This window comes from Suncus etruscus, chromosome X (assembly GCF_024139225.1).
Source record: "Suncus etruscus isolate mSunEtr1 chromosome X, mSunEtr1.pri.cur, whole genome shotgun sequence".
Taxonomy (NCBI): domain Eukaryota; kingdom Metazoa; phylum Chordata; class Mammalia; order Eulipotyphla; family Soricidae; genus Suncus; species Suncus etruscus.
The window spans coordinates 13672582-13688695 of NC_064868.1; positions in this window are offsets into that span (position 1 = coordinate 13672582).

Genomic DNA, 16114 nt, shown 5'->3' on the forward strand with positions numbered 1-16114 from the left:
TGGTATTTTTCTCCAAGGTTTATTTATGTAATTTTTATTATGCAGTTTTTGGGGGTGCACTCCCTAGGCCTCTGAGGAGACTTTCGGGGATTCAGAAACACAGGCAGACAGGCGCAGGTGAAGTTTCCCTTGAAATCCTCAGAGTCTAATTTTTGTTGTGGTTCCAGATGGTTTAATAGGTCAATAGGGCTTCCAAGTCCAGGAAAAACATTTACATTGAGGAGATAATATGTAATACATTGTGATAAATACATGACAAAAAAGTGCTCTTGGCACTACAGGAACACAAAAGGTATGGTAAACAGTTTTGGGATGTCAAGGGAGACATCCTGGAGGAAGGGAGGGCCCTGAGTTAAAATCAAGTACTAAAAAATAAGGCAAAAAGTTGTTCAATGGAATGTTAAGCAGTTGGCATACCGACTTGTCAGAAGTTAACTAGTGTAACAAACAGCCCCTGAATATCATTGGTGGATGGAACAGTGAAGAATTTTTTGCATTATGTATATGGATTTTTTGCATTATGAATATAGATTGGTAGGTAGTGGCTGGAAGTGGGGTGTTGTTTCACCTTCTCTGGAGAGGTAACATTTAACCCAATATATTAATGAAAAGGAGGAGCTAATCATAATATCAGAGTTTGAGGGCTGGAGCAATAGTACAGTGGGTAAGGCATTTGTTTTGCATGCATCCAACACAGGCTCAATCCTTGGCACTCCATTTGCTCCCCCCAAAACCACCAGGGGGTAATTCCTGAGTGCAGTGCCAGCAGTAAAACCTGAGCACAGATAGGTGTGACCCAAAAAGCAAAAAAATTAGGAATTGCATAGGAAGTCACTAAAGGCAAAGAGAAGTGTTAAAGCCATGCTCCTTGAGAGTAAGCTAGCTGAGTTCCAATAAGCTAGGTGATCGGTCCTCTGTGATGAATAGAGTGGACAAATGGCTTCATGGACCGATGAGATCTCAGAGGTGCCCTTTTGGAGACATTGTAAACTAGATTAAGAAAGGTAGATTTGGAGGGAAGGAGGTCAAGAATATGGCTTAAGTAGTAGAGTGTATATTTAGCAAGAGTCTGCTAAGCATACTGTGTATGTTCCCAGATCCACACAGCAACCAAACCCTGCCTAGTTAGCCCTTGTTGATGTCTTAGCATGGCCACCAGTAGTCCTTGAGCACTACACTAACTAGTACACTGGAACTGAGTACAACTCTACCCACCCCAAATCTTCACATGGTAAAAGTTTATTACATCTGATCAAGAAACTCTGTGATAACATTTATATTTTCCTAAACCAGTATGTGCAAGCAGAGAAAACCTGCTAAGATCCTCTTACATAGTCCTGAATAACAAACAATGGTGGCTTTGGTTTAGGCAATAGTAATGGAGATGAAGAAAAATGTGTAAGAGAGAAGGGAGATAAGAAAAATTCCATGTTATAGAGAAAGGAAGTATTCCAATTGCATTTCATTGCTGCAACTTCTGACCTTCACAGCTTTTAAAATAAAATTTCCAATGGGAATTCATTTGGTTAATTCTCTTTATATATAAAACCCCTGAAAATATCCCAGTAATGTACTTTTGCATAAGATTCATTTGGCAGAGATACAGAATCAGTGAAATGGTCAGTAATTGGTGGATTCTATAGCAGATCTTCCTAAAATGTAGTCATTTTTTTTGAGACAGAGACATCTTAAGCCAAGAAAATTGATTTGTGGTTTCAAGTACAAAGATATGATTGGTAGAACAGACAAACTGCTCTTGATAGAGAGTCAAAAATGTGCCAAGGAAAGAAAACAAAAGCAGAAATAAACAGGCCCATGTCAAACTAAAAAACATTCTGTACTGAGATGTGGTGGCTAACATTGAGACACCATACTGGATGGGAAGACATATTTGCTTATAGTACATCAAGCAAATGAATAATATCTTTGATATGCAAAGTACTCACAGAGCTCAACAATAACAAAACAACCTATCAGACAATGGAGTGAGGAACTGAGCAGGCATTTCCTTAAAAATTAAAAAAAAAGACATTCAGATGACCATTGAGGCCTATGAAAGAAGTATGTTGACATCACTGATTATCAGTGCATGCCATCAACTTCTTGGACCTGTGAGTTGAATTCTTTGTTGTCCAAACATGACAGTTATGTCATTATCTAGTTGATTATTTCTTCAGAAATGTGTATGTCTACATTGTACTAACCTTTGTACTAGCAAGGAGAAATAGCTAGTAGGCATTGGAGGTAGCAGCAAGCAATAGTGTAGCCCAGTTAAATCAGCAGCACAGAAATGGGGAAATCCTGGTCTGGGCAGTGGTTCTCAGTATTAATTAAAATCACTATGGAAACTCCCCAAATCCCAAAATCCTGGGACTTCCCTAGACCAAGTGGATCAGAAATTGAGGGTAGGTGTGAACTAGGCCTAATATTGGTGCTTTCATAAAACTTTCAGAGTGCACAGCCAGAATTGAGTACTACAAGCATGAGGGATGCAGTATTATCCTATTCCTACCCCCACCAATTCTGACTCCTGAAAATGTCTATTTTGTGTCTCATATCAGTTTTTCACTGAAACTTTGTTTTCTTTTCCCCTGCCTTATATTTAGTCTGTTTATCGCTTTGGGGCACTGAATTGACCAGATGAAGTTAGGTCCTGGCTTTGCCTATCAAGAGGAAAGGGATTACAAAGAGCTTCTCTGGTCAACCACACCATAGTGTTTCCTGCCCATCATTGAAGTCCAAGTTAAAAATGGTTAACAGGAAAGCTAGTTGAGGGAGATAATCCGTAATTTTTAGTGGCTGTCTTTATATTACATGGGATTATTCCATAGCAGGAAATACCAGCCATGTATCAAGTCTGTTTAGTTTGATGAAACAGAAAAGAACAGTTGCTTGTGCATTTTTAAGATGGAAAAACCTACATTGTGATGTTGCTCTTGTCCATCTGTAGAAATGCTGCTAGAAATGATGTTTCAACAGAATAAAAACTAATTTCATTGTTTTACTTTAGGCAATCAAAACATATTGCTTTCACCATATTTTACTTTTTGAGAGACACCAAAGGAAACATAACCTGGTTTCACAAACACTAGTAGTTTATCAGGGCACTGCTCAGAGACCTTTGTCCTTTGCAAAGTCATGTGGTCTGCCTGGCTTTCATGGCATCTCCCATGACCTTTGAGAACTCTTACAGTGCACCTGGCTTGAGTATGTGGGGGTTTTATGTGGGTTCCTTCTTCCCTAAGGCTTCATTTGCTAGAGGATTTGTAGACTTGTAGTCCAGACTTTGCTTGCTTGCTTGGCAACAGGCTCCTCTGCACTGTTTTTAAGTGGCCTTATCCTAGCAACTAATTCTGCCTAGCTCCAGTAGAGGAGACCCTTAATGTGGAGGGGTCCTGTCCAAACAAGACTTTTTTAGCTGTGGCAATGGTCTCCATTCACTGTAAACACTGTGACTGTACTTTCCATCAATTTTTCGGAACCTTTGGCCTGGGTGAACTTGATAGCATCTACAACTAATTACGAGTAATTACCAGTACAAGTAGAAATGTCTGCAAACATCACCAGTGCCTGCAAGGGGCGGAAACCACCTCCTGGTTCACAACCTTAGACCTTCTAGCCAATAATATTATCTCGGTACAGCTTTGAGTGTGTGTACCCAGGAAGGAAGAGTCAAGTGATCTTTGCAGTGAGATGTTCCTTGCCCTGCTGTAAGTGGGGGAGGGGTTGGATAAATATATGAAGAGATCCTCAATCAGAGAAGTTTATGCCACTAAACCAGGCAAGAGGTGACAGGGGCTTGACAGAAATATTAGCAGTAGGGATAAAAGGAGAGGATAGATTAGAGAAATTTTTGAAAGAGTCAGGACCAATGGCTGGAGTGAAAAGTACTTGGGTGTGTGAAGTTTGGCAAACAAAATGGCTTCTAGGTGGTTGACCCTAGTGTTAGGACCTGAGACACTAGGTATTGGAGCAGAAATAGGTGGAATGGAGGGTGGGGAAGGAATGGATCAGGAGGCCTGCCTTGAGCAAGTTAGGTTTGGATTCCCAGAAGACAGCCCAGTAGAGATGGCGAGGAAGAAACCAATTCTCAGAGTCCTTGAGTTCCAGAGAGGAGTTGGAGACATATTTGGGCTGAACAGAAATGGGATTTTAAGCAATGGGGAGGGAGGCAAGTATGTGGAGGTGGGAAAGAATTGAGTTTTTCATTCTTGGCAGGTCTGTCATTTAAACCTATTTTTTTGAAGATTTGTTGTTCAGTTTATACTTTACACTTTTTGCTAAGAAAAATATTTATCATTTAATAGAGAATACAGATTTGACTTTTTCTCTTTTATATAAATGTTTATTTAAAGCACCATGATTACAAGCATGTTTGTAGTTGGGTTTCAGTTATAAACAGAACACCCCCCATCATCAGTGCAACATTCCCACCACCAATGCCCCCCTCTTCTCCCACCCCTGCCTGTATTTGCGACAGGCATTCTACTTCTCTCATTCTTTAATATTGTCATGTTAGTTGTTAGTGTAATTATTTCTCTAACAGAGTTCACCACTCTTTGTGATGAACTTCAAATTGTGAACCAGTCCTTCCAGCCCCTTCCAGCCCTTAACTCTATTGTCTCTGAGCCTTATTACAGTAATGTCTTTAATTTTTCTTAAAACCCATAGATGAGTGAGACTATTCTGTGTCTATCTCTCTCCCTCTGAGTTATTTCACTTAACATAATAGATTTCATACAGCCGTCAGGAGAGATGAAGTCATTAAATTTTCTTATACATGGATGTGCATTTTCTTTCTTTTTTCTTTTTTTTCCCCCTTTCTTTTTTTTCCTTTTTGGGCCACACCAGGTGATACTCGGGGGTTACTCCTGGCTATGCACTCAGAAATTGCTCCTGGCTTGGGGGACCATAAGGGATGCTGGGGGATCAAACTGAGGTCCTTCCTAGGTTAGCTGCATGCAAGGCAGATGCCCTATAGCTTGTGCCACCGCACTGGTCCCTAAACCTATTTTCTACCTTTGCTGCTTCCCTTGAGAGAATAACGCAGTGACTTCAAAGTGGGAATAGAATAGAGCAGCCTTCTAGGGTCATAGTTAGCAACCAGTTCTATTAAATTTGCATTTCAGAGAACAAGAATTTGTTTTACCTGTGGTGTTAAGACATATATCTGGAAATCATGAATGCTTGTTAGTGTGTGAGAGCCGTAATGTGGTGCTTTGACAGAGTGAGTGTTTGAACAGTGTTTGATGGTAGAGAAATGTGCCCATGTTTCAACATGTCTTTCCAAAAAGTGGTAGTTTCTAAGCTTAAACATCCCAATTACCATAGCTTCTCCCCATAAGAAGCAGCCTCATTCTCCCAGCCCACAGAGTCTGTGCTTTAACTGTATTTTCTGAACAATTCCATAGGCCTATTGAACACAAAAAGCCTTAGTCATTGATCCAGGTAGTTAGGTGTTTGTTATTTATTCGTGCCTACCAAAAACCCTTTGACAACATTTGTAGTGTTCCTTTAATCACGGTGAAAACACATTACACAAAGTTTATTTGAATAACCTTGTATTTCGCAGGTGAAGAAAATCAGACCATGTTACAAGTATGTAAATGATAGAGCCAGACAAAAGCTAAAGTCCAGATTATTTGACTCCTAAGGATAAACTTTATCCAGAGATGTGGTTCATAAAAATATTTATAATTATTGTTTTCTTTTAAATAATAATTTATTTAAACACCATGATTACAAACATGGTTGTAGTTGGGTTTTAGACATAAAATGCACACCTTCCTTCAGCAGTGCAACTTTCCTGCCACCGTTGTCCCCCATTTCCTACCTCTCCCTACCTATCTTCAAGACAGGAATTGTATTTATCTCTATCACTCTCCTTGTAGTTGTTAGTGTAGTTATTTCTCTTAACTGCACTTAGTACTCTTTTTGCTAGGTTTCATATTATGGGCTGTTCCTTCCAACCCCCATCTCTATTGTCTCTGGGTATTATTACTATACTGTCTGATACTGTCTTTTATTTTTCTTAAATACCACAGATCAGTGAGATTGTGTTTTTCTCTCTCCCTCTGACTTATTTCACTCAGCATAATAGTCTCCATATACATCCATATAAAGGCAAATTTCGTTAATTCATTTTGTCTAACTGTTACCATTGTGTAGATGTACCAGTTTCTTTAGTCACTCATCTGTTGTTGGGTGTCTGGATTGTTTTGAGGTGTTGGCTATTGTAAATATCACTGCTATGAACTTAGAACTGCAGGTAGTATATTATATTGTGTTTTTGTGATCCTAGCTCAATGCTTCTCAAATAGTGGGGCGCTACCCCTGAGGCTCCGTAAAGGGGGGCAAACACTGTCATAAGAAGCTAACCCTTGTGTTTATGTCTCTGTATGTTTCTGGAGCTGAGAGTTGCTGTGTCCTGCTTCAAACCCCGCTTCAAAAAGCTAAGCATTGCAAAATATGCTCACTGTAGCCATTAATCCAGACATCACCTCTGATTAAAAAATCAGCTCAAATTATTTTATATATTTTTGTTTTGCAGGTTAAAGTTTTTTTTTATAAAGATACTATTTACTGTCGTGTAGGGGTGTGAACAATGTTTTCTTCTTCCTATGGGGACATGACAGAAAATAATTGAGAAGCTTTGTCCTAGGGCATTTCCCTAGGAGTGGTATTGCTGGATTACATAGGAGATCAATGTCCAGTTTTCCCACCAACAGTGAATATAAGTTCCTTTCTCCCCACAATCATGCAAGCATTGATTGATCTTGTTCTTTGTCATGTGTGCCTATCTCTGTGGTGTGAGATGATATCTCATTATTTTGATTTGTATCTCCATGATTATTAGTGACATGAAGCATTCTATGTGCCTTTTAGCTATCTGTATTTATCTTTGAGAAAATATCTGTTCATTTCTTTTCCCCATTTTTGATGGAATTACTTGTTTTTCTCTTGTTAAGTTCTGTTAGGACCTTGTATATCTTCTTATTTTCATTTTTTTTCTTTTTTGTAATTATTTTCTTTATTTAAACACTGTGATTACAAACATGATTGTAGTTGGGTTTCAGTTATAAAAATAACACCCCCCTTCACCATTGCAACCTACCCATCACCAATGCCCCCATATCCTGCATCCCCCATTCTTCCCTGTACTCAAGACAGACTTTCTACATCTCTCATTCACTGACATTGTTATAATAGTTCTCAGCATAGTTATTTTTATAATTGCACTCACCACTCTTTGTGGTGAGCTTCATATCTTGAGCCAGTCCTTCTGGCCCTCATCTCTGGGAATTATTTCAATGTCTTTTTATTTCTTAAAACCCATAGATGAGTGAGACTATTTTGTGTCTCTTGCCATCTGACTTATTTCAATCAGCATAATAGATTCCATTTTGTTGATCTTTCAGATTTTTTTTTGGATTTTCACTTCATTGATTTCTGTTCTAAGCTTTATTTTCTTCCACCTACCTATTTTTGGTTCCTTTTGTTGATCATTTTTTAATTTTAAAAGCTGTGTCATTAACCTTTTTATATAGGCCCCTTCTTCCTTTCTGATGTGTGCTTGCAAGGCTATAAATTTTCCTCTTAGAATTGCTTTTGTTGTGTCCCATAATTTCTGACAATTTCTGTCTTCGTTGTCATTTGTTTCCAGGCCAGGAATGTGTTTATATTATTTTTGTTTTTATTTAGGCTTAACTTTTTTTTAATTTTTATTTTGACCATATTGGCTTACATATCTTTCACAGTAGTATTTTAGGTACATATTAACATTGAATCAGGGAAATAATCATCACCAAATTTGTCCTCCCCCCACTTCCATTCCCTTTCTGCAACCCATATCCCCCACCATCACCCTCTGGGCTGCTAGAGTAAGTGGTCCCCTCTGTGTCTAGCTTACTATTAGTGATCATATATCTGTTTGGTCCTGGTACCCTCTCTTGTTTCCCCCCCTATTTGAGAGGTGGAGCTAGATAGTTCAGGAATGTTTTTATTTCCTCTTTGATTTCATCCCTGTCCCACTGGTTGTTCAGTAGTGAACTGTTTAGTTTCCAGGTGTTAAAGTTTTTGTTCTGTGTTTCTTTGTAATTTTCTTCTAATTTTAGTGCACTGTGATTTGAGGAGGTTGTCTTTAAGATTTCTATTCTCTTGACTTTATGGAGATATAGTTTATGGGCCAGCATGTGGTCTATCCTGGAGAAAGACCTTGTATATTTTAGACATGTTCGTAGTTAGATGCATAGTTTGGTTTGTTGTTCATAGTTGAAACCCTTCTCTAATGGGTATTTACTGAATAATTTCTTCCATTCTGAGGGTGACATTTTTACTCTAGTCACTGTTTTCTTTGAGGACAGAAGCTTCTAATTTTGATGTAATTCCATTTGTTTATCTCTGCTTCCATCTGTTTGGACAGTGGTGTTTCCTCTTTGGAGATGCTTTTAATCTCAATGTCATGGAGTGTTTTGTCAACGTTTTCTTCTATAAATCTTATAGTTTCAGGTATGGTATCAAGGATATCAGGTATCAATATAGTATCAGGTATGATATCAGGGATTTTATATCAAATCAAATCCACTTTGATTTGACCTTTGTGCATAGAATTAAAGGTCAGAATCCACTTTTTTGCATAGGGCTGCCCAATTGCCCCAACACCACTTGTTCCTTGCTCCATTTTGCATTTCTTGTCCCTTTGTCAAAGATTAATTGATTATATTATCTTAATACTCAAGTCTATTCCATTGATCTGAGGGTCTATATTGTCTCTAACACCATGTGATTTTAATAATAATTGCTTTGTAATAATAATAATAATAATTGCTTTGTAAAGTTGGGAAAAGTGATGCCCCTATCTTTTCCCACTAAGGGCTGCTTTAGCTATTCTCGGGTGTCTATTGTTCCAAATGAATTTCTGGATTGTTTGATACACTTCTTTGAAGAATGTCATGAGTATTCTTAGAGGAATTGCATTAAATCTATATGATGCTTTGGAGAATATTGTCATTTTAATTATGTTAATCCTCCCAAACCATGAAGAGATATGTGTCTTAATTTCTTTGTGTCCTCTTTTATTTCTTGAAGCAACATTTTGTAGTTTTCTTTGTATAGGACCTTCTCTTCTTTAGTTAATTTGACTCCAAGTTATTTGAATTTCTGTGGTGCTTTTGTGAATGGGATTGATTTTTAATGTTTATTTCTTCTTTATCATTATTTGTGTATAAGAAGGCCATTGATTTTTGTGCATTAATTTTGTATCCTGCTACTTTGCTATATAAATCTATTTTTTCTAGAGATTTTTGATAGTCTTTAGAATTTTCTTTTAGAATTTTCTAATTATGGTATTATGTCATCTGCAAACATTGATAGCTTTACTTCTTTCTTTTCTATTTGGATTCCCTTGATATCTATTTATTGCCTAATTGCTATGACTATTACTTTCCTTATTATATTGAATAGGAGTGACTAGATGGGGCAGCCTTGTCTTGTGCCAGATCTTATGGGAAAGGCTTTCAGTTTTTCTCCATTGAGTATAATGTTTGCCATGGGCTTTTGGTAAAAAGCCTTGACTATATGGAGAAAATTTTTTCCATTCGCATCTTGTGGAGAGTTTTTTCATGAATGGGTGCTGTACCTTATCAAATGCTTTCTCTGTATCTATTGATATGACTATGTGATTTTAAATTTCTTTTTTGTTGATGTGGTGTATTGCATTGATTGACTTGCTTATTTTGAACTATACTTGCATCTCTGGAATAAATCCTACTTGGTCATAGTGTATGACTTCTTGATGAGGCATTGGATCCTACTTGCTAGGATTTTGTTGAGGATCTTTGCATAAGTGTTCATCAGGAATATTTGTCTTTAATTTTCTTTTTTTATGACGTCCTTCTGCTTTTGGTATCAGGGTGATGTTAGCTTCATAAAAACTATTTGGTAGTATTTCTGCTTCTTCAATTTCCTGAAAGAGCCTGAAAAGTACAGGTAGTATGTCCTCTTGGTATGTTTGAAAGAATTCGTTAGTAAATCCATCTTTACCTGGGCTTTTGTTTTTGGAGAGGAGTTTTGATTACTGTTTGTTTATCTTTTTATTTCTTTTTGGGGCCACACCCAATGGTTCTCAGTGGTTGCTCCTGGCTCTGTGCTCAGAAATCGCTCCTGGCCAGCTCTGGGGACCATATGGTAAGCTGAGAATGGAGCCTGGGTCTGTCCTGGGCCAGCCACATAAACGCCCTACCACTGTGCTAACTCTCCAGCCCCTGATTACCGTTTTAATTTTCTCAATAGTGATAGGTTTGTTCAGATATGCTAGATCAGTGGTCGGCAAGCTGCGGCTCGCGAGCCACATGCTGCTCTTTACACTTTTTAATGGGGCTCTTCTGTGTGCCGGGCGGCTGCTTCAGGAGTCAGGACTCTGTTCCTAGCCTCTGTACCCTGGCGGCCGGCTCCACACAGCTCTGATCAGAATCAAGGCCAATGTTCACATTAGAGTTTGTGACTTTGTCATTTTCAAGATGTAATTTTCTCTACATTGTAAGGCAAATTTTATGGAATTTAATGTTATCGATAAATAATATCCTAAAGTTTTTGTTTTATTAGTTATGTTATTTGTATCCTCCCGACCTATGTGGATACTTGCATGCAGAATATTCTCAATAAAAACTTATTGAAACTAAAAACAGTGTACCATCCTATGTATTTTCAGTTTTAAAAATGTGGCTCTCCAGGAGTAACCCCGAGCACTGCCGGGTGTGGCCCAAAAACCAAACAAAAAAACTAATAAAGGGATTATAATCTATTCTTTCCTCAGTTTTATAATTTCCCTGAACTTTCTGAGAATGGATATTTCCCAGCTTTGAAATATAGAAACTGAGGCCTGGAGAAGTAAAAAGAGATGACCTGGATTAGAATAAAGCTGTACACACACACACACACACACACACACACACACACACACACATACACACACACATTCATAAAAAATGTGGCTCTCAAAATAAATTTCAATCTTGGTGTTGGCAAGATTTGGCTCAGTTGAAAAAAAAAGATTGCCTTTTTTTGTCCTAGATCATCTTGATTCAACCTTGGTAGGTTATAAGAGTCCAAGAATCTAACCATTTCTTCCAGGTTCTCACATTTTGTGGCATGAAGATTCTCAAAGTAATCTCTGATTATCCTTTGAATTTCTGAACTATCTGCACCTATCTATCCCTTTTCTAACTAGGTTTATTAAATTTTTCTCTCTTCTTTGTGAATTTTACTAGTGGTTTATTGATCGTTTATTTTTTCAGAGAGCCAACTCTTTCATTCATCTTTAGGATTGATCTTTGGATTTCTCGTTCCTTGATTTTTGCTGATAGGTTTATTATTTCCTTGTCTCTTCCTATTTTTGGTTCATTCTGATCACTTTACAATTTTATAAGCTGTTCTATTAAGTTATTTATGTAGGCTCCTTATTCCTGCCTGAAGAATGCTTGCAAATCTATAAATTTCCCTCTTAGTACTGCTTTAACTATATCCTACAGAATCTGATCATTTGTGTCTTTATTCACATATGTTTCTAGCAATTTATTTCCTTTTTCATTTCATCTCTGACCCACTAGTTGTTCAGTGAGCGATTTAGTCTGCAAGTGTTAAAATTGTCCATCTGTGCCTGCTTGTTATTCACTTCTAATTTCAGTGCATTATGATATGAGAAGGTACTAAGTAAAATTTCTATCATCTTTATGTAGGTATGTTTTATGGGCTAGCATGTGGTCTATTTTGGAGAATAAACCATGTGCTTTAGAGAAGAATTTATCCAATTTTCTGGTGATGGAGAGACATATCCCTATATATAATAGGCTTATTTCTTCCATTGCTTTTTTCAGTGTTAGTATAATTGTGTTAGGTTTCAAACTGGTTGACCTATCAAGTGGTGATCAGAGAGTGTTGAAGTCTACCAATATTATTGTATTATTATTGATATCTTCCTTCAAATTTTCAGCAGTTGTTTTAAATATTTTTCTGGTCCTTAATTGGGTACATATATGTTTAGGAGTGTGATGTTTTCCTGTTTTACATATCCCTGCTTTACTACAAAATGTCCATCTTTGTCTCTTATAACTTTTCTAAGTCTAAAGTTTGTGTCATCTGATATTAATATGGCCACTCCTGCTTTTTAACGGAGTTGTTTGTTTGAATGATTGTCCTCCAACCTTTGAGTTTTAGTCTACGTTTGTTCTGAAAATTCTGATGTGTTTCTTGTAGGCAGAAAAGAGTGGTAAGTGCAGTTAGAAAAATAACTACGCTGAGAACTATCATAACAACGTTAGTGAGTGAAGGATGTAGAAAGCCTGTCTCAAATGCAGGCAGGGGGGATTGAGGGAGAAAAGAGATGGGGCATTGGTGATGGGAAGGTTTCATGGTGAAGGAGGATATTCTTGTTATAACTGAAACCCAAATACAGTTATGTCTGTAATCATGGTTTTTAAATAAATAAATAAAGTATTTAATAAAAATAAAAAAGAAGCTGTGAGTTAGAAAGTAAAGATTTACCAAAAAAGAAAAGAAAAAAAAAGGAAAACGTATTCAGTTTTTTTTTATCCATTTTGCCATTATTTATCTCTTAACTGGTGCATTTATTCCATTGACATTAATAGAGATGGTTGACATGTGATTAATGTCATTATTAATAGGAAAATTGAGTCTCTTGTAGTCTACCTTATCTTAAAGTCGATCTTTCCATTCATTCTTTAAGGCTATTTCTGAGTCTCCAACGTTTATATGTTTTTGTTGTTTTTGTTTTGTGGCCACACATGGCAGCACTCAGGGGTTACTCCTGATGCTCCTGCATTCAGAAATTGCTCCTGGCAGACTCTAGGGACCAGATGGGAAGCTGGTAATCAAACCCAGGATTATCCCAGTTTGACCATGTTCAAGGGATCCGCCCTACTCTGTGCTATTTCTCTGGCAAGTTTCTAACATTTCTAAGCTGTTGTTTATCCGTGAATCTATGTATCCTTTCTTCAAACCTGAATGTAAGTCTGGCTGGTTGAAATACTCTTGACAATGCATTCATTTCACTGAGTTTTGTCACTATATTCCATCACTGCCTTTGGGCCTTGTAGGTTGTTTTGGTTTTGTTTTTCACAAATCTGTGGTAAATCTTAGGGATGCTCCTTTGAAAGTAGTTTCCATTTTGATCTTGTTGCTTTCAGTATTCCATTCATCTCTATCTATTGGGTTCGTCATTGTGACCAGGATGTGTCTTGGGGTATTTTGTATTTGTTTGTTTGGTTGGTTTGGTTTGGTTTTTTTGGATCTCTTTTGGCTGGTATTCTTCAAGTATGTAGGATAGGATTTGGTTGCATGCACTATTTAGCTCTGAGTTTCTCTGCAATGATGTTCTTGATTGTTGATACATCATGGGCGTTTTCTTTCTGTGTCACTGGGGCACCAATGGTACTTATGTTGTTTCTGTTGAATTAATCAAAGAGTTCTATTTTCATATGTTTACATTCTTTGCATACTTTTCCCATTGTCTGATCATTTGTTTTGACCCTCTTTTACAACCTCTTCATCTGTTGTATGAAGTTGTTATGCATTTTATCTTCCAGATCACTGATTTTGTCCTCATCCACTGTTACTCTGTTGGAGAGGCTTTCCAGTGAGGTTTCATTTTGCCCACCAATTTTTTCACCCCTTTTACTTCAGCTTGAATTGTTCTTATTTATACTCTCAGATTCTCTTGATTCTTAATTTGTGGTACATTCAGTTCATTCCACACTTTCTTTGAGTTCTCGGTACATCTTCCATATTTCTTTTCTAAATTAGTGGTTGGTACTTTTGGTTCATTAGAGCTACTTTCTTCATTCTCCAAGCATTGTGGGGGCCTGCATTGTTTCCCCATTGCCAAGGTTGTAGTGTATTGTTTTCTATGTCCTGAATTAGTGTTCTGGGACTAGGAGAAATGTGCAGCTATGGAGTGGAGTGGTAGTGCTCCATTGGCTTTTTTTCTTTGACTCGGATTCCTTACCTCATCTGGGTGCTGCTGATGTGACTTTCTGGTCCCAGAGCTGCAGGCTTTGTGGCCATAGCCTTGTTATCTCTGATTCGGATTCTGCAGCTCTGGGTTTCCACCTCAGATTTCCCCCAGTTCATAAGATTTAACACAGTGCAACACAAGGTAAGCACCATCAGAACAGGATGGTGCCAGCTATATATAGAGGTATTGTACAGTGGGCTGATTTCAGCAGTATTTATCTCCTAGTGCCACTGAGGTTCTGGAACATCCAGGTACAGAGATTGGTGCTTATGGTTTGACAGTCTACTTTTTTCTTAATAAGTTTGCCAAAGAGCCTCCTTTCTATGGGCTCTGTGTTGCCACTTGTCAGATAAACCATGGAAATTTATTTCTGGCAGAAGAGAACTAAAAGTGAGAGAGAAAACAGATTGCCAGCTCCTTCTAGCATTTGTAGACAGACAGCTTTTAAATAGAAGTACAGATTTGGGGTTCTGAAAGCTGCCCAGGAACAGTGAGTTCCAGTCAGATATGCATCTCAAAAGAGAAACTCTTGTTCTGACTCTTGAAAGGCTTTCATGAGAGGGAGGTGTTCAAGCAGAAGCTGGCTTCCGCCTATCAGGTGAAACCTTAATGGAAACTTACACTAGCAAAGCCACCATCCTCTAGACTGACTGGCTTCTTAAACTCTGTGGAATAGAGTTGAGGAAACAAGTGGTGTATGTGACTTTAGGCTGACAATTGAGGTGCTTCAGTGGTGCATGTCAATTTTAGAACCATCCTTCAGAGACTTCAATAATTGGTCTGGGCTGTGGTCTGACCATGGGACTGACTTCCAAATGACTGCACTGTGCAGCCCTGGTTAGGAATCATTGATCCAGAAGAATGGCAAGCCCTTTGCAGTAACAACACAGGCTATGACGCTCTAGTTTTGTCATTTCTTTATTGTATTAAGTTAAATGAGAGGGGCAGAGAGTGAAAGAGAGAGAAGAGGAGGAGGAAGGGAAGGAGAAAAAGGAGGAAAAGAAGAAGCAGAAGATGGAATTGTGAAAGGAGATGGAGAAGACAAAGAAGTTTAAAGAAAAGAAAAAGAAGGGCTAGAGCAATAGAACAGTGGTAGGGCATTTGCCTTGCACACAGTCAACCCGGGAAGGACTCAGGTTTGATTCCCAGCACCCCATTTGGTCTCCTGAGTCTGCCAGAACTGATTTCTGAGTGCAAAGCCAGGAGTAACCTCTGAGCAAGAAAGAAAAAAGGAAGGAAGGAAGGAAGGAAGGAAGGAAGGAAGGAAGGAAGGAAGGAAGGAAGGAAGGAAGGAAGGAAGGAAGGAAGGAAGGAAGGAAGGAAGGAAGGAAGGAAGAAGGGATTCCATAGAGGAAGGCAGGGGGAAGATGGGAGGGAATCTGGGGACATTGATGGTGGGAAATGTGCACCGATGAAGAAAAAGGTATTGGACATTGTATGACTGAAACTCAATATGGACAACTTTATAACTGTGTATCCAAAGGTAATTCAATTCAAAATTTTATTTAATTAACAAAGAATTACTTTTGTTTAGTAAGCTGCTTGGGTATAGTGTCCATTCTCTCTGTGCAGTAGAGGGAAAGGTACTAGCTTTTCTTTGTGTCTCTATGTTGTCTTCAGTGTTTTATTTTGAAGGGAGAATTAGTCATTTCACTGCTTTCTGCCTCGGCTTTATGGGAACTCTGACTAGTAGTTCCTATTTTTCTTGAGATCCTATTAATAGAAATGAACCCATGCTGCTGAGACAGTATTTTATGGAGAAAATATAGTGAAATGATATAGGAGCAAGCTTATGAACCCTTATGTTGATTGTATTCTAGCATGACTGTGTTGGACCGTAGAGAGAGACCCTCGCCCTGGATTAAAGGATCCCCAACCCTTCTGGTATCATTTCATATGATTGAGACAGACTATGTGAAAATAAACTGTTAAAGCACACAAAGGTGTCATTATTATTCACAATCTTCTATAAAGTGTGTATCCTATATTTGCACATATCAACACAGCTCTGAGATTTGGGGGAGCACACAAAAAAAAACTGCTCAGAGGTTACTCCTGGCTCTGTGCTCAGAAATATCTCCTGAT